The sequence below is a fragment of the Dipodomys spectabilis genome, unplaced genomic scaffold (genome assembly GCF_019054845.1).
Source record: "Dipodomys spectabilis isolate Male_0828 unplaced genomic scaffold, ASM1905484v1 ptg000116l, whole genome shotgun sequence".
NCBI lineage: Eukaryota > Metazoa > Chordata > Mammalia > Rodentia > Heteromyidae > Dipodomys > Dipodomys spectabilis.
The window spans coordinates 2,332,552-2,352,956 of record NW_024870793.1 but is presented as its reverse complement, the minus strand read 5'-3'; positions in this window follow the sequence as shown (position 1 = coordinate 2,352,956).

Genomic DNA, 20,405 nt, shown 5'->3' with positions numbered 1-20,405 from the left:
AATCGAACCCAGGGCCTCAGGCATTCAAGGCAAGTGCTCTACCACTGAGCCACCTTCCCAGCCCCTCGGGGGTCTGTTTTTGTGAAAGTACCATGCTGTCTTTGTCATTATGGCTCTATAGTACAGCTGGCATCGAGATCCCTCGCATGTTGTCTTTTTTGCCTAGAATTATTTTGGCTATTCTAGTTCTTTTGATGTTCCATATGAATTTTTGGACTGTTTTCTGTATTTCAGCAATGTACATCATTGGGATTTTAATAGGAATTGCATTAAATTTGTATATTAATTTTGGCATTTTCACTGCATTAAGTCTGCCTGTCCAAGAACATGGAAGGTCTTTCCACTTTCTGGTGTCCTCTATAATTTCTTTCTTTAAGTTTTTATAGTTTTCATTAAATAGTTCTTTTGCATCTTTGGTTAGACTAATTCCTAAATATTTTATTGGGGGGGGGGAGTATTGTGAATGAGGCCGTTTCCTTGATTTCCCTTCCTGCTTCTACATTGTTTGTGTACAGAAAGGCAACTGATTTTTGTGGGTTGATTTTGTATCCTGCTACTTTGCTGAATTAGTTTATAAGTTGTAAGAGCTTGAGTGTGAAGTTTTTGGGATCATTGAGGTATAGTATCCTGTCATCTGCCCAAAGAGATAATTTAACTTCTTCCTTCCCTATGCGGATCCCTTTAATGTCTTTTTCTTGACTTATTGCTCTGGTTAAGGTTTCCAGAAGTATATTGAAGAAGAGTGGAGAAAGTGGGAATCCTTGCCTTGTTCCTGATTTTAGGAAAATTGGTTGTTTTTCCCATTAAGTATAATATTGGCTGTTGGTCTGTCGTATATGGCTTTTATTGTTTTAAGGAATGTTCCTTCTATTCCTATTTTTCCCAGAGCTTTTAACATGAATATTGTCTCTTATCAAAAGCTTTTTTTCTGCATCAATGGAGATAATCATGTGGCTCTTGACCTTGGGTCTGTTGGTATAATGGATTACATTTATTAAATTTTGTAGGTTAAACCATCCATGCATCTCTGAGATGAAGCCTACTTGGCCATGATGTATGTTTTTTTATATGTTTCTGGATTCTGTTGGATAGAATTTTGTTAATGATCTTTGTGTCTGTGTTCATCAAGAAGATTGGTCTGTAGTTTTTTGTTGTTGCTGTTGTTGTTGGGTCTTTGCTTGGGTTGGGGATGAGTGTGATATTGGCATCGTAGAATGAGTTTTGGATAGCTCCCTCTTTTTCTATTTCATGGAAGAGGCTGAGGAGTATGGGTTTTAGTTCCTCTTTAAAAGTCTTACAGAATTCCGTAGTGAATGCATCTTGTCCTGGGCTTTTCCTTGTTGGAAAACTTCTGATTGCTTCCTTTATCTCATTGTAAGATATTGGCTTTTTTAATTGATTGGTTCTTTGCTCAGTTTGGGTAACTTGTATTTCTCTAAAAATGCATCCATTTCTTTTTTTTTAAATTTTTTTATTGTGAAAATACTGTACAGAGGGGTTACAATTACATGGGCAAGATAATGAGTACATTTCTTATCAAGCATTGTAGCCTCCTCCTTTGTTTCCCCTTCCCATCCCTTCCCATCCTCCCCCCACCCCCCGACCCCTCGCTTAAATCATCTTATCTGGTCATATGTACATAGCTTTTGACCTTTTCTGCTTGTCCCAGACATATACTAGTTATTGCAAATAAGGGAAAACATAGGACCTATGTTTCTTTGGCCTGGCTTAATTCAATTAATATAAGTTTTTCCAAGTCTTTGCATTTCCTAACAAATGGGGTGATGTCATTCTTTCTGATGGAGACATAGAATTCCATTTATATCTATATCTATCTATCTATCTATCTATATCACATAAAAATGCATCCATTGCTGATAGGTTTTCTTTCTTTAGAGAGTATGGATTCTGGATATAGTTCTTTAGAATTGCTTGGATGTCTTGGGTATTTGTTGTGATTTTTCCCATGGCATCCCTGATCTTGTTAATTTGGGTTTCCTCTCTTAATTAATCTTGCCAAAGGTCCATCAATTTTATGTATTTTTTTCAAAAAAAACAGCTTTTTGTTTTATTAATTTTATTTATAATTTTCTTAATCTCTATCTCGTTAATTTCAGCTCTTAATTTGGTAATCTGGTTCCGTCTAGTAACTTTAGGTTCCACTTTTTTCATGTTTTTCTAGTAGTTTACAACATGGGATTATTTACTTAGTCCATCTCTATTTTCTTGATGTGGACACTGAGGGGAATAAATTTGCCCCCTCAGGAATGCTTTTGCTGTGTCCCACAGGTTTCTTGATGTGTATTCATTTTCATTGAATTGTGGGATTCTATGTATCTTGTTAAATATTTTCTCCCCAAACTAGGTATTTGATGTTCTTTAGGGTGAAATTTTCTTAGATGTTTGCATGAAGCACAATGGATGCGTATTGATACTTGAATTCACTGTTGGAAGAGAGTTCATGTACCACTACATTTACTCTGGCATTTGTCCCAATTGACAGATTATGAGCTTGAGGATCAAGGAGGAACACCTTTCTAGGATGTCTGGTCTGCTATGTCCTAGAGCTAGTGTAGGGACCCTATCACCATATAGAGACATGGCCTGGACTTTTGCCACTGCCTATGCATTTAATAGTTGCCTCTATATCCAGTAGATTCTCTTGTACAGCTACAGGTGTTTCAACCCACTCAGGACCCATGTGCCTGGGTCATCAGATTATAGGAAGAAAAAAATCCACAGTATATAGGATTCAAGAATTGTACAACATAAATATTGACATTTTAATAGAGTTAGAAGAGTAAATAAAATAAACATTTTACATCAATCATGACAAAAAGTAAAATAGATATTTTCCCAGGGAGGGAAGAAGGAACCTATAACACTAGATCTTCCTATAAGTTGCCTATAAGCAGAAATGCTAGGTCAGGGTAGTCAAAGGAATCTACCACCTCATTACAGGAAGGCTTTTCTTCCTGAGTTGAGGGAGGGACATATTCTAATTTCTCCATTGGAGATTGGTTTTCCTGCAGCAGATATTCTGTGAGGACAGACTCCCTTTCCTCAACTGAATTAAGCTTTCAGACATCACTTATTGGTGCTTCTGAACACAGACTGGGGAAATTTTCCTCAAACCCCACAAGTGCTGGTTTATCCTGCATGCCAAGACATGTCCTGATTTGACTCACCTGGAGCTGATCTAGGCAGACTGTGAAAGTCAAGTGAATAAATTCTGGATCTTCTTCCACTGGAGTATCTGCAGGTTCATCTGCGTCATGTGTAGGGTTCAGAACAAGTGAGACATCCACAGGACTCGAAATCTGCTTGGTCTTTTCTGCAAATAGCCTTATCTGCTCTACATTCACATTCTTTCTGGAGTCCAGTGATGACTCCAGATCTCCATCATCACCATTGGTGACGTCACTGAGGGTTCTTTATTTCGAATTCAGGGAAAGCTGCTCTATGGTGATCGAAACCTGAGAATGGAAATAGGTAAAAGATTCTTGTCTATAAGTTCAGGTGTAATTAAACTGCCATGAGGTTTTAATGAAGAAAGCTATTGAACTTGAATTTGGACTGAACAGTGGTGAGAAGGCAGGGTGTTTCTAATCAGAGCCGATGCCTGAATATTTTCAAAAAAGAACAGGCATTACCTGGCAGATAATATCCATAAAAGGACATTTGTCTAGCTGGGTTGTACTAAGGGCTCCTGGCCAATCACCATCTTGAAAAGCCCATCCCTAGGGTCCTAGTTTCGATCACTACTCACAAAGTCTTGGCACCCTAGGAACACCCTAGCCCTTTCTCTGATTACATTATTTCACAGGCCTCCAGGATTCCTACTGAAAACTTATTTACAAATGGTAAATGTGATTTCCTGGAGCCTCAGCTAGGTGAGAGCTACTGGCTCATGCCTGTAATCCTGGTTTGTCAGTAAACAGATTTCTAAAGCTCCAGTAGCTTCTGAGGGAAATGAAATGTCCTGGCTGGCCAGTCCTAAGAAATTAGCCATGGTGTGTTCTTGTTTGTCTTATGCCAAGCTCTTGTGAGAAGACCCCAGTGAAACAAACAGTCTCAGATTGGAGCCAGTACTCCCAAGACTCATCCATGAGGGCTGGCTGAGCAGCCCTGGATTGAAAGAGGAGCACTCACTTTTTAAACATAATAGTCAGCACTTGCTCCATTTTCCCACAGTCTATAGTTGTATAGGAAGTTTTGAATAAAGAAGAGATCTCCTTTCTGGTGGAGAGGGACTAGGTTCATCACAAGCATCTCCAGGCCTGCCTCCAAGCTCCATACTTTACAGGGTATATCCCAGGTTGGAGCCAACTCCTTTTCACACTATGGTGGTAAAAAGAATGGATCTTTCAAACATGGAATTGGGAGCACACTTCAAATTGAGTAACTGGGGGCTGGGAAGGTGGCTCAGTGGTAGAGCGCTTGCCTTGCATGCTCGAGGCCCTGGGTTCAATTCCTCAGCACCACATAAGCAAAAAGAAAAAAGCCAGAAATGGCGCTGTGGCTCAAGTGGTAGAGCGCTAGCCTTGAGCTGAAGAGCTGAGGGACAGCACCCAGGCCCAGAGTTCAGGCCCCACGACTGGACCCAAAAAAATAAAAACCAAATTGAGTAACTGTAATAGACTGGATTGAAAACTACATAGAAAGAATTATTTCAATATAGACACTTAAAAGCACACAGGAAGATGGTCTAGTCTGAGTAGGAGGAAATCAAATAGGTTTCCTATCATGATTACACCTCGCCTGAGTTGCTCTGTATTTCTCTTGGTTTCTACTTGGACAAAGGCCTGAGAAACTAGATTTGGGTTCTTGGCACTGATCCAATGTCTGCAGCTTTGAGTGACGCACTCAAACCTCTCTTGCCTGAGACCCGAGTCTCCTGACTTTTTTTGGGGGGGAGGGGCAGGCCGTCGTAGGGCCTGAACTCTAGGCCTGGGCGCTGTCCCTCAGCTCTTCAGCTCAAGGCTAGTGCTCTACCATTTGAGCCACAGCACCACTTACAGCTTTTTTCTTTTTGCTTATGTGGTGCTGAAGAATTGAACCCAGGGCCTCACGCATTCAAGGCAAGCACTCTTCCACTGAGCCACCATCCCAGCCCCAAGTCTCCTGACTTTTGAACACAGAATAAGAACATCTTTCTTGTTCCAAAGCCACAGGCCAAGTGAGCTCACTTGAGCAAACTTTCACAGTTTGCTATCACAGTTCCATGTTCTAATCCACTGTGAGGGAGGCAAGGTCCCCTCTCAGGTTCCAATAATCTAAGCTGCTTGCTCACGTAAGACCTTCCCCAAAACAAACGGGTCTGAAATCACCACTTCCACATCACAATTTACACATATGGACATAGTAAACAGCATACCTTGTTTGTCGAATCCCCTAGGTACTGGCATGGTCTCAGCTTCAAGGAGCCATTCCTAGGTCAGATCCATGCCTTATTAGTCACTATTCCTATCACCCGGCACAAATCATTTTACTTCTCAGGGCACTCTCAGCCTGCTATGTGCTTCCTGCACATGTTTTTTTACATCTATTTCTTAGGACATTAATTTTGTTTCTGTATCCTAATCTTCTGTTTGCCCTTAAGGGCAGTCATCAGCAAAATATGCAAGTACCTAGAGGTGGGAAGATCAAAGAAGTATTGGTAAACAAACATTACACACATAGATATTTTTACAGGTGTCCATTCTTGTAAGATAAAAGACTTTTTTTATTCTGTTGTCAAATATTTTATGAAGTAGGGAAGGGGAGAAGGGAAAAGGTGCTGCATTTGTTTTTATTGTTATGATGACTATTATTTTAAGAATACTACAGCATTTAAGGTATGTTATATATAAAGCTAGATAGAAAACTGCTATTTGGTTTTTTTTTACAAGCTATTTGTTTATACAGTACTTGCCTCTGAAGTCTTGGCTTCTGTGTGCCATGATCTATCCTTTTCCTTCAAGAAATACAAAAATGAATTTCACAAATTGCCGAGTTGTTGTCCAATCTCTGGTTGTCAATGTAAGATACAGTGTTGCTTTAGAGAGAGAGAGAGCATGTGTGTGTGTGTGTGTGTGTGTGTGTGTGTGTGTGTGTGTGTGTGCATGCTCACACACACATGAATGTTTTAGGCTTGTGCTCACGGTTACCTTGAGTATCTTCTGCTCAAAACTAGTGCTCTACTACGTGAGCCACAACTCCACTTCCATCTTATTGTAATTAATTGGAGATGAGAGACTCACAGAATTTCTTTCCCAGTCTGGATTGGAACTGAATCTTCAGTTTCAATGTCCTGTGTAGCTGGGATTATAGGTAAGAGCCACCAGAATCTGCTGAGAGATCACGAAGGTTGCAAGTTTCAGTCCAGCTTCACAAAACACTATATCCAGCAACTCTAAATCCCTACATGATGGAATATGATGGAATGAGGATAAATTAGGGGTATAGTATACTAGCATAACTTACATGATGCCCTGGTCTCAATATCTACCATCACAAAACCAAGCAAAATGAGGTAATTTCAAAAAAATCCATCTTATAATAATTTAATTCTGAAAATAATTAAAAAGGAAAAACATTCGTATTTATAGGGGATAGTGGATGGCAGAATAAGAAAAGGAAAATTGTATACTGCAGGAAAATTATTTTCTGGTATTGTCATGGTGGATATATGGTAATGCTTTACAAAGCAGCAATAAATAAAGATATATCTACTACCTGTAATCTAACATGTCTCTATCCCTATCCACTTCCAATCCTTTAGTGAACATTATCAATTTATGGATGTTTATGGTATATTCCAAAATAACAAGTAGAGTCATGGTGTTACCAAATTACATTGGTAATCAAAGTTTTAAGAGATGAAAGTGCTATCCCTGCAGTACTATTTTTTGTTGGTGATTGTGGTTGTCACGGAGCCTGAACTCTTGACCTGGGCCTGTCCCTCAGTTCTTCAGTTCAAGGCTAGCACTATACCACTTGAGCCATGGCTCCACTTCCAACTTTTTTTCTGCTTATGAGGTGCTGAATAATTGAACCCGAGGCTTCATGCATGCAAGGCAAGCACTCTACCACTGAGCCACTTTCCCAGCCCTGAAGGTGCTAATTATATTGAACTGATTATTATATACTCAAGGACTGTATTATCACTATACACCCTAAGTATGTACAATCACTACTTCAAATTTAAGCAGAACACATCAAGGTTTTGAAGACATATGCCTGTAAAGCTATCTACTTGGCAAGTTGACATTAGTTCAAGACCAGTATATTTATACCTACACAAAGCTCCTTCTCATTCACCTGCTATGTGTGGTGGCACACATCTGTCATCTCAGGTACATGGGAGGCTGAGAGTATGAGGATTTTAATCCCAGGCCAGCCCAGGAAAAAGTTCCTTGTGACTCCACAAACTACTCAGACAAAGAAAGAAGTGGTCCTGTGGCTTAAGTGATATTTCCACAAAAAAATTCTCATAAATGTGTATATATATTAAAAAGGTGGGACTGTAGAGGAGGCTCAGATAATGGTAGACAGAATGGTAGGCAGAAAAATCAAAGGCAAATAATTTCAAAGTACAGGACAACTATGTATAAGCAGGACATAAGGAACCTCAATGACAGAGTTGACCAATAGTAGATTGTGGCTCTTTAGAGGAAAAGAAAACAGCAGAGAGGATTTTTCTATTGAAATATATGTATTTCTGAATCACTATAGTGAAACTCCTTGCTGGGTGAAGGTGGCTCACGCCTGTAATCCTAGCTACTCAGGAGGCTCAGATCTGAGGATCACGGTTCAAAGCCAGCCCAAATACTTCTTCATATAGTTTTTTCCAGGCAGGAACCGGAAGTGGCACTGTGACTTAAACAGTAGAGCACTTGCCATGAGCTGAAGAGCATAGGGACAGACAGTGCCCAGGCCCAGAGTTCAAGCCCTACAACCAAACAAAAACAAACAAACAACAAAAAAAAAACGTAGTGAAACTCCTTGGTGCAGTTCATACATACACAGAAATGCCAGGAAAGAAAAACAGGCTCAGATGTGAAGGTGGGCACAAGTGAGAAAGGTAGGGAATTGAATCTCATGAGAGAAGAATTATAGAGGAGCTGATGTTGATTGGGATATATTTTATATATGTGTGGAAATTTGACAGTGAAATCCTTTTGTGGCTAATGTTTGGTAATAAAAATTGAATTATTTAATCTAGCAGCAATGGCTCAATTCTAGCTACTTAGGAGGCTGAAGTTCTGCAGAAACAAGTTTCAAATCCAGACAGAAAATATTATTGGAAACACAGTCTTTAAAATAATAGGCAAAATCTAGCTTGCATATGTGTTTCTATCATAGCTGGGTCAGCTGAGAAAGCAAGGTAAGAAAGAGCAAGGCTCTGATGTCAAAAACCAGTACTTGAAGGGGAAAAGAGGCATTTTATAAGTCATAAGAATTGTCTGTATTCAGTGGATATAAGTTCACATCAAATTCATAATTTAAATTTTTATCCAGTATTATGAGCTCTATTTTATATTGTAGATACCACTTACAAAACAAAAATGTGATGTATGTATGTATCTCTCTTTATATATATTTATCTATCTATGTATCTATTTGTCTATCTATCTATCTTCTACCTATATGACTGCCTGAGTGTCTTCTATTTTGCCAGTTCTTGAATTCAGGGCATGAACTCACATTCCTTAGGTTTAGCTTGATTGCTCATGGCTGGCAAACAACTGAGCCAGGCCTCCATTCTGTCTTTTGGTTAGTTTATTACAGATGGAGTCTGTGGACTTGTTTTTAGGATAGGAGTGGCTTCAAACAATTATTCTCCAGTTCTCAGTAGAAAACCAGCTAGGCTTATAGGCATGGGTGAATGGTGGAAGGCAAAAGGCTTTCTTTCAATGAGGTCTAGTTTGTTTATTATATTTGTCAATAATATTGTTGGTATGTTTTTTGAAAAAAGTAATGTCCTAATGCAATATCATAGTGGTGGAGCACTAGTCTTGAGCAGAAAGTTCAGGGAAAGACCTTGGCCCTTGGTTCAAGCCTCAGGACACACACACACACACTCACACACACACACACACACACACACACACACAGCCTAAAGGTATAAAAACTATGCCAACTTTCTCAGGACCCAAGGCTTTTTTTACATAGCTGCCAACTTTGGCTCAAATACACAGGCATCCAAAGAAAACTTTATTTTTATCTATTCTGCATTCGTGGTGATTTCTTCGAATAACCAATTCAAGGTTCTAAAACCCACAACATAAAAGATCTCATTGAGATAAACAGATGGACACACAACTGTAATCCTTTCACTCAGAAGGTTTTGGCAGGAGGATTGGAGTATGACGCAAATGTGGTTGACACACCAAGACCTAAGGTAAACACATCAAAAATGAACACATGAATAAATAAAGTACCAGTCCCATGAACCCCTGCCTTATCTTCTTTACTCCCTAGGTCCAGGACTATGGTGTTCACCACATCACAACCTGTTTAGTTATTTTAAGAAAATGATGGATGCCGGGCACTGGTGGCTCATGCCTGTAATCCTAGCTACTCAGGAGGCTGAGATCTGAGGATCTCGGTTCAAAGCCAGCCCGGGCAGGAGAGACAGTGAGGCTCCTATCTCCAATAAAAACCACCAGAAAACTGGAAGTGGCGCTGTGGCTCAAGTGGTAGAGCGCTCGCCTTGAGCTGAGCTGAGGGACAGCGCCCAGGCCCAGAGTTCAAGCCCCATGACCGACAAAAAAAAAGAAAGAAACAGAGAAGTACAAAATGTCATGTCAAAACCAGCTTTACAATGTCGGTGGGGGGGATGGAGGGGGGGTATGATTGGGTGGGGGGGAGGGGGGAGGCTGGGAAGGGAGGTGAAGGGTAAACAAAGGAGGAGGCTGAAATGCTTGGTAAGAAATGTATGCATTTTCCTGCCCATGTAATTGTAACCCCTCTGTACAGTATGTTTTCAAATAAAATAAAATAAAATAAAATAAAATAAAAAATAAAAAAATAAAAAAAATTAAAAAAAATTAAAAAAAAAAAAAAAAAAGAAACAGATGGTTTTCCCTGATGTAAAGGGTCAGAAAAGGGTAAATGGTGTTCAGAGTCCTTTGGTGGAAACGAAGTCCTTAGCACAAAATGCAGGGATGTTCTTATTGGTCTGTTCCAATGTAAACACAGCAGATGGGCTCCTAACCCCAGGCCCCTGGACAGCAATGTCTCTGTGCAATACTAGGGTGAAGGCAGTTCCAGACACTAGAGGAAGAGCTGATTCTATGTGAGGATGAAATTCAGCAGGGTCAAGCTTGCTTCTCAATACACACACCACCACTACCCTTACCACCATTACCACTACCACCACCACACAAAAGAGTCTTTAGCATTCTGGCCATCTGCCTCTCCCCAAAACTTATGCTATTATACAAGTTATTCCAAGACAAACTCATCAGTGTTGAAGCGATTGAGTTGCCACTGTTCTTTCTACACCTTCCATTGTTTCGTGTTTCAAACTAGAAAGGTCTAAGATGACCACATAACTGCCTAAGTTGAAATGATATTTGCATGGAGACCTAGCTATGTAATGGTGGACAAGTTGCATAACTTCAATCCTCAGGGTTTTTTTAATCTGCAAATGGGTATAGGGGTTAGTATAGGGGTGCATGCCTGTTTACCTATTTATGGACAGAAGGAGAATAGCAGTCCACAGCCAAACAAATGTGAAAGAAAATGGGAAAAAGCAAAAGGACTGGAAGCGTGGCTACAGTGGTAATGTCGAGGTGCTGCCCTAACTTGTGGAGAGCCCTGAACATAATACCACTGGAATTCACCAAAGCAAATTGAAATACTCGGAATGCCTGATAAAATGTCTGTAAGAAATAATGAAAATATAAACATGTGTCACACATCCCCTCACCCCCTAGTCCCCATATCCTATGCAGGACAGAGCTGAAAGCTCAGTAAAGACTTGGTGCTAAGGATATAGGCCTGGGATGGGCCTAGTGTGGCCAGAGTTGCACTGACAGGTACCGTTACCAAGCAAGAATGCATAGGCTGTCCTTCCTCACACATGTGTTCATTGCCTTCTCCAGGCTATGGGATGAACATCTCTGAAAGCACACTTAAAAACGTGCTATGCAGCTGGGAATATGGCTTAGTGATAGAATGCTTGCCTAGCATGCATGAAAGTCTGGGTTCGATTCCCCAGTACCATATAAACAAAACAAACAAAAGAAAGCTAGAAATTGCACTGTGGCTCAAGTAGTAGAATGCTAGCCTTGAGCAAAAATAGGCTCAGGAACAGTGCCCAGGCCCTGAATTCAAGCCCCAGGGTTGGCAAAACAAAAAACAATAATAATAATAATAAAAACTTGGTACTGCCGTGTGCCAGTGCCTCACGCCTACAATCCTAGCTACTCAGTATGCTGAAATCTGAGGATTGTGGTTCAAAGCCAGCCTGGGAAGGAAAGTCTAGGGGACATTTATCTCCAATTAGCCACCAGAAAACTGGATGTGTCACTGTGGCTCAGATGGTAGAGTGTGTGCCTTGAGCTGAAGAGCTCAGGGACAGCACCCAAGCCCTGAATTCCAGCCCCAGAACTGACAAATTAATTAAGTAACATTTTTCCACACATATCCTGAGCTCCCAACCCCACAAGTACTGAACATAATATGACCAAAATGCAAGCTTAAAGTGCAGTGAAGACTCAGAGGCCTGGGTAGGAACCTAAAGTCACCAAAGTTGTTCTGGTTGGCACCAACATACCAAGCAGGAAGGGACTGGATGTCCTTTCTCACATACACCTTCACCTCCTTCTCCAGGCCGCAGAATGAACATGAAAGTATAGATGAAAATTTGATGCAGACTTGGAGAAAGGCGAATGACCTGGGCAAGATATGAGTTTGCGAGAGCAAGTTCTGATGGGGTCTTTCTAGACCATCCCACATTGGGCCATATACCATGAAGCTCTGTTAAAGATACCAAGCTTCCATACTCTCCACATTTTATCCTACAGTCAGAAGAAGACAACGTGCATCAAAATCTTGATAGCCAGGCTAAGAGCTGAGGTGCTTGCCTAGCTTATGAGAGGTCATGGGACACAATACCACTGGAATTTACCAAAAAGAAATAGAAATAATTTTGAATGCCTAATAAAATGTGTATCAAACCTATATGATGAAAACAAAAAATCTTTTTGTGTTGGTCCTGGGGCTTGAACTCAGCCTAGGTGCTTTTCTGGAAGTTTTGTTTCCCTTTTGGGGGGAGGGGGGGAAGGAAGGGGATGGTTGGTGAATATTGAAGAAAAAGGACTTTTCTACCTGGACTGGGTTCAAACTGCAATCTTCAGAGCTTCGCCTCTTGAGTAGCTAGGAAAGCAGCCTCTTGAGTAGCTAGGAAAGCAGACATGAACCACTAGCACCTGGCAGAAATGTTTTTCACAGATCCCCTTATGCCCTCACTCACTATCTTCTCCAAAGCAAGATTTGTGAGGTCCAGCCAAACCATACTACATTAGGCCTTATACCCAGATCCTACACTCATAATTCCAGGCTTCTGAACTCTTTGCATTTTCTCAACACCCAGCACCTGAAGTCAAAGGAAGTCTCTGTAGAACAAGGGTTCAGCATCCTGGAGCCTCTTTTATGCTGAGAGTGATCTGGAGTATGGCTGAGAACAAAAAGAAAAAGCCATCTAGAGCACACTTTCTGTTCTCACCTTCTGATACACCGCCCAGCTTCTAATGAGACAAATCTCAGGTCAAGCCTGACAGAGTGATGGTAAGGGACATGACTCAGTGTAAAGGTGCCTACCTAGCTTGAAGGAGGCCATGGAACACAGTATCATTTTCATGTTCTTAACTCTAGACAAAATACTTTCATATGCCTAGTACAATGGGAATAAAACCTAGACACTGGAAAATGAATGTCTTATACAATTTCCCCAACCCCTAGGCTTTGCTAAGGACATGAACACTCTGAACAGGCTGATAATAGATGCAGATTCTGAGTTAATCAGACTAGGAATTGACCAGAACATGAAGCAGGCCTGGACAATGAACATGGCCCAGACCTGAGAAGGTCCAGAGTTGAAGCAGGCCAGGTACAGACCCAGACTCAAAGCAACCAGGTCTCCAAGCAGCCAGGACTCAGAGCAGCTCAGACTCAGAGCAGGCATAGAAAAGATGTGGACATACTGGCTGGGAAGGTGGCTCAGTGGTAGAGTGCTTGCCTTGCACGCATGAAGCCCTGGGTTCAATTCCTCAGCACCAAATAAGCAAAAAGAAAAAAGTGGGAAGTTGTGCTGTGGCTCAAGTAGTAGAGTGCTAGCCTTGAGCTGAAGAGCTGAGGGACAGGGCCTAGGCCCAGAGTTCAGGCCCCACAACTGGAACCCCCCCCAAAAAAAAGAAAAAAAAAGAAAAGATATGGGCATAGGCTGGACTACAAGGAGGCCCAGGAACAGGTCTGGAATTGGAACCAGTATAGACTCAGAGTGGGCACAGAGTCTGAGGAGCCTAGACTAGCAACAGGCTTGGACTCAGACTCAAAGGACACCTGGACTCAGAGTAAGCACAAGAAACGGACTTTGACTTGGACTATGTGCTGCAGACTTAAAGGAGGCCCAGGCTAGAAATATGCCTGTAACCAGAACTGGTGCAGATTTGAGAGCAGGCCCAGACTACAAAAGGCCTGGGCTCGGACTCTAAGGAGGTTTGGACTCCAGGGAGGGCCAGACTCGGCACAGGGTTGTATTCACTAAAAACAAAATGAAATCACTTAGTAGGACTAATGAAATGTGCATATGTGTATAAGACCTATATGCTTGATATGTGCAATTAATAATTTAGAGGAATAATTTAGAAGTAACTTGTATTGAAGCTCTTCTACTTTCATCCTTGCTATGACCTCTTCCAAAAACAAAAATCTCTCCTCACATTCCCAGGCTCTGCAACCCCTTCCTAGCCCAGCCCTGAATTAGCTGTGTGTATCAAGCTGGACACCTACATCTCTTGAGCCTCAGTTTTTCTGAGAAAAAGGAAATGGGACCAGCTTCTACTCTGACATCAAATGCCCAATTCAAAAGGTCCCTCCTCTGAGAAGCTTCTCTGCTCCTCAGGAACGACAAGCATGGGGCCAGAGATTGTCTGCCTCTGGCTGTGTCTCTACATTGGGTATGCTAGAAGACCAAGGTGGACTCTTTTTCTTAACACTGGGTACGTGTTTGCTGAATTTATGAAATTTTGCTACTATGCACATTCATCTTTACACCTTAGAAATCACCCCAGATATTCTTTCCTCTGGGATCCCTCCAAGGGCAGGGAGTACCCTATTGGGGTATCACCTTCCTGAACACAGAGCATCCTAGAGGGGCATCACCTGCCTGAATACAGAGTACCCTATGGGGATATCACCTGCCAGAACAATTCACTACTACCCTCCAGACACATTTGTCTTCATGGGCAGCCTGGATACCAAGGGTACCACCTACAAGTACAAGGTGGCACTGCTGTGAAGGCCCGGGAATTGCAGAACTGCCAGGTAAGATGTTGATTCACTGCTGCAATGACTGTCAGAGCCAAACCTAAAGCTGCAGGACCAGCAGAGGAATCCCTGTGTTTCCCAGGCTATTACCAAACCATCAACTGTAATTCTTGTTCTTCACTGTGTGGTTTAGGTCATCACATTAAAATCTCAGAATCCCTAACCCAGAGAATTAGTAATCAGTTTGTGTTGATTAGAACAATATCAACTGTAAATGACAGAAAACACAAAACTGAGCAAAAGAAAAGGTAATGTACTTCTACCTGAGAATGAGAAGCTAAGGTGCAGCTTCAGCCTCAGCTATATCCAGGTGTGCAGGCAGCATTGTTGCAGTGCCCTGCATGTTCAGTGTCTAATGTCTTCTGCTTTCTCTCCAGTCCATGGAAGGGGGGGTGGGCTCAACCTGTCTAGGTCTTGTGGTCTCTTCTTGGGCCAGTCAAGATTCAGGACTCTGGGATGCTCTGTCCAAACCAGTATCCTTCCTGTCCCTGGAAGATGAAGAACTCTATAAAGAAATTGTTGCAGGTGCCTCCCAGAGGAGAAAGATAAAGCCCACTATTAGCCACCTTCAGAACAATGAGCTACCTTTTCTCAGCTTATCCTGAAATGAAAATAGCTTTGTTGTACAGGGCTTTCCCTCCTTATGAGCACTTCTAGGGATACCTAATGTGTCAGGCTCCTGTGTTAGATGCTCATCTCAGCCTGGTTATTATGATTCCCTTCCTTGCAAAAACACTACACACACACACACACACACACACACACACACACACACACGCCTTCCAAGTCCAAAAAATCTGTTGGGTTCATGCATGGCTTCAGGACTAGCTTCACAGTCATAGATGCCATAGTCATAGATAGAACAAATATCTCCTTCAGTCACCTACCTTGGTTTACTTCTCTCTCATTCTTCCTGCAAAATTCATGCCAATTTAAAGTATGCTATATAAGGCCTTCCTTTTGTTTACATTAAGAAGCATCTTCTCTTATTCTTGGCCATGACCGGGTATTTGATAATTTGGGTTGCTAATTACTCAATCCTAGCAAAACAGTTTCATGAGGGGATCTTTAGGAACCTCTTCAGAAGATTATAGCCCTTACATGTCCTCTTAAGGCCTTGAAAGCCATGCTTCCATGAGCTTCATCCCTAGGCCTTCCCAACCATCGAAACTTCTTCCCCTTCCTCACCAGTTCCTAAGGACAAGCACTTAGGGGTCCTAGCACAAGAGTCAGGTGACTCTCTAGTCTCTACAACGATTGGATTCGGTATGCCTGAGACGACTGAGTCCTAGCCACAGGTACCCCTCATTCCAGAGGCACAAAATTAACATCTCACCAACTCTGACAAATTTCCTTATATCGGTGGGAGAGTCTCATCAATCTCTCTCTCTCCCCTCCTACACAGGTTCTCGCACACTCTGCTTCCATTTCTTTTCATGCATGTCCACACCTGAACCCCTGTAATTTTCTGTCAGCACAGGATGCCATCTGGGAAATTCACTCCTGTGTATGTCACCAGACAGAGGTAAGGTTTAGTGAAGCTCCCCTTTAAATATAGTAACTCTTCACTTAGGGTTCTTGACTTCGATCACAGAATTTCTGGACAAGTCAAAAAACTTGGCAGAGCTTTGTTAAGTAAACAACAAGGAAACAGACAGACAAAAAAGCAAACAGAAGGGTAGGGGCACACTCTAGCAAAGTGTGGGTGGTCTCATAGGGATACAAAGCACAGAGACACACACACAAGGAGACACCCAGAAAGACACACAGGTCCTTGAGCTGTTGAGTATTTATAGGGGAAAGGCAGGGGGTCTGGCTTTGTGTTATGCAAAGCTGGGTGCTTTGTCTTTGCTTTTACTACACCTGGTGTTATACTCGGAGTTTCCAGGAAAGAATGCATCCTGCCATATAGCAGATCCTTATCCTTGAAACAAGGAGACACCCTGCTGTCTGCATTTTGGGGCATCCTGTCAGGCAGTTGTGAATTCTTGGGTGAGAAATGCATCCCTCAGGAAAGAATGCATTCAGTTGCCTCTCTTTGAAGCAAAGATAGCATTTCTAAGATTTTAGGTGGCATATTTCAGAGTTGTCAACAAAAGGCCTCAGTTTCCATAAGTTATCCTGTTTCATGTAAACCTCTCTAAGTTCTCCCTGGCCACCTACCTTGGCAGCCCCTACCCACGTTGTCCAGCGCCTGGCCTCCTATCCCCATGTCCTTTAGAAGCCCGACCCCTAAGAGAGGCTGCTACTGGGATGCAGGGGTGATATCAGGTTTGTGTGGATAAACCTGAATGGAATAGTCTCCCATAGGTCAGGTTGTTCTCGGGGAGGCCTGGCGCCACAGAGAGTTGGAGATGCCTCAGGTCCAGGAACTGCAAGTCCTTCTCCGTGGGGGAGTGCTGGCTTTCTCTCTCCATAGTGTCTTGGTCCGATAAGGCACTGCAGGCCTCTCAGGCCTCTGCCACCCTCTCCTACCACCACAGAGCCTCGGAGAGCAGAAGCAGGGAGCGGACTGCCCCCACTTTCTGGCACAGTGGCCCTGAGCAGGGAGGGAGAGGCGCAGGCCATCTTTCCTGCTGACACAGGGACTTGGAGCTGGGCACAGGCAGCCCTCACTTGCTGGCACAGCAGGCCAAAGTGGGGAGAGGACGTGGGCCATCCTTGCCTCCCTGCACAGAGGCCCGAAAACGGGGAGCAGGGCGCAGGCCATACTCACCTACCGGTACAGGAGTGGGAGCCACCCTCACCTGACACCACTAGGGCACGGGGAGAGGGCCCCCCTCACTGCTGACACCCAGGGGCAAGGGCAAGGGCAAGTGTCAGGACTAGGTGGGAGCACGTGGAGGTCAAGGATAGGGGAGCGCTTGCGAGGGTCAGGGTGGCATGTGTGAGCACTGTGAGGAGCGGTACATGCAGGTGGCACTGGGCAGCCAGGAGGCAGCAAGAGCCACAAGGTGAGGAGTGGGGCTGGGGAGGGACAGAGAACATGGGGGCATGTGTGCAGGGGATGGGGGTATGGGATGGGCGGGGCTAAGGGAGAGAACCGAGCTGTGAAGGGACAGTGCTGTGAGGAAAGTAGCACTTGAGGAGGGAGGGGCGTGGCGTGAGAGCAGTGGGCCTGGTGTGATGTCAACACATCTCACAGTTTGTTATTGGGCTGTCCTTAAATCCCTTACTCCAACTATATCCATTTTTCTTCCAAAACAGCTCTAGTAACTGTGGATGTCCTTTTTTCCTTACCACCATCCTTTTCTCCAGCTCCCTACAGATGAGTTGTACCAGAACACAACTAAGCATTCTTTTTTTCTTGACCTCTTCCACAGCTATCATGTGAATGCAGAACTGTTTCCAAAGTTCTACTTTGAAACCTTCAATATCCTAGAACCACCTCCTTAACTGTCACCATTTAGATCCTTGGTATAAGAAGCGAGGTTTGTGGATTTCTGTGACCTCTGAGTATTGACTTTCTCAGCTGTCCTTTTGACTGTTTTCTGTATATATGGACTACCCTAACCCCTAACCCGCTCTACAGCCTCAATACTTCCACTAAAGAAGGGATCCCAGCTTCTTTTTGATTTCTATAGTACAAATCACTAGCAACTTATGTGTTTTAATTATCCCCATTAAGCTATACACTCTTCACTCCTTTTGAGAGAAATAACTTTATTTTTGTATTGTTGCTAGTTCATTAACATTCACTACCTTTACGTTTTGAATAAGAAATGTCCTCCACAGGCTCATGTGTTGAATATTTGTTCTCCAGATGGCAGTGCTATTTTCAAGGATTCTAGAAACTTGGAGAGATGGGGCCTAGCTGAAAAAAATAATTCAATGAGGGGCACATGACTAGGCCTTGAACTCAGAGTTTAGGTGCTGTCCCTTAGCTTTTTCACACAAGCCTTGCACACTACCACTTCAACTCCACATCCAGCTTTTGTTTCAGTTGTCAATTGAAGGTAAGTCACATGTCTTTTTCTGCCCTGTCTGACTTTTAACTATCAAAGCCTACTGAGTAGCTAGGATTACAAGCATGAGCCACAAATGCCCTGCACAAGCCTCATCTCTCCAAAGATTCTGCCCCACAACATTGCTATGCAATGGACAAAGCTCTGGTCACAGGACCTTTGGAACATTTCAAAACACGTTAATAATAACTCATGGTATAACTTAAGATTTAAATTATTATATAGTTTTAAAATTATGTCTTTTTCCTCATTGTAGAATCTCCTACAAGACTCAGCAGATACAATGACAGGAAAGGAAATGAATTTGTCAGTCTCTGAAAGTTTAGAATATATTCATTAACTTCCAAACTTTGTGGAAACCAGAAGTTATGCTGTTTCCTGACTAAAAAGAGAAAATTATCAGCATAGTAAAATTAAACATTTATAGTAAAAGGATATATTATTAATTTGCTAATGGAGCAAATCTTCACCCACCTACCTATCCTTCTCATCAAAGGGAAAGAAAATGGTGACATGGGAAACTAACCTGTAAGTTCTTATTACTTAACATACAATCATGGACAGTTAACCTGGTCTTTACAGCTCATGTCTGTAATCCTAGCTACTCAGGAGGCTGAGATCTGAGGATCATTGTTCAAAGCCAGCCTGGACAGAAAAGTTTGTGAGACTCTTATCTCCAATAAACTACTCAGAAAAAGCCAGAAGTAGCACTGTGGCTCAAGTGCTAGAACATTAATTGTGAGTACAAAGAAGCTCAGGGATAGCACCCAAGCCCTGAGTTCAAGCCCCAGGACCACCAAATACATACATACATACATATATACATACATAAATAGATAGAAATAAATGAAATCAGAGACAGACATTATGGGACTATAAGCCAACTCCAACCTTGTTGTTTGTAAATAAATTTAATTGGAACACAGACAATTACATTCGTTCATCCATTCACATACTTTCTGTGACATCCTATGTGTTATTAGGGCAAAGCTGAGTAATAGCTACAACGACAATGCCCCACAAACTCTAACCTTGTACAGAGAAAGTTTGCTAACCCCTGTCCTACATCATACAGGCATCAATAACCAAAAATTGGCTGAGAACAGGCACATAAGAGAAATGTTCAGAATATATGAAAGGAAAACATGAAAAGTAAGTTAAAGGAAGATATCAAACGTAAACTCCACCTAATCCATTAATTATGAAATAATTAAGAAATTAAAAGTAAAACTAATGCTTACTGAGTGCATACTCCTCTGCCAGACTGGGAAAGGTGAATGTTCCTTTCCCTGGTCTGCTGGGCACCAGTGGCTTGTACTTGTAATCTTAATTATTCAGGAAAATTAGATCTGAAGATTTAGGTTCAAAACCAGCATAGCAGGAAAATCTTTGATACTCTTATCTCCAATTAACCATGGAAAAACAGGAAGTGGAGTTGTTTGCACCCAAAGTGGGGGTGGGGGGAGAAGCAGCATTAAGGAACATTTTGGTGATTAGAAAATTCTGTGAGATCTAGCCACTGTTCATGTGGCAGATTGCCAACAGACTTGGATATACACAAGTCTTGAATCCGGTTCATCAGTTAGAAACATTATATTGTCGCATAAGAGAAACATCATTGCTGGATGACATTTCAAAAGAACAAGCAGATAGCCTTCTCTAGAGGAGAGATCAGATTTTCCAATGATCCATTTGCATTGACTTCTATGGCAGCCTGCATCCAATCTGTGATGCCTGAGAAGACCTGGGTCTCAAGGAGCAATGATTCCACAGGTTGTGGAATATTTTCATGGTTATTTCACTTGTGTTCACATACATATCTCAATATTTATCCAATTATCATTATATACCAATGATTTCTCAGTAAGATGGTTTAAAATATACAGATATATGAAGATA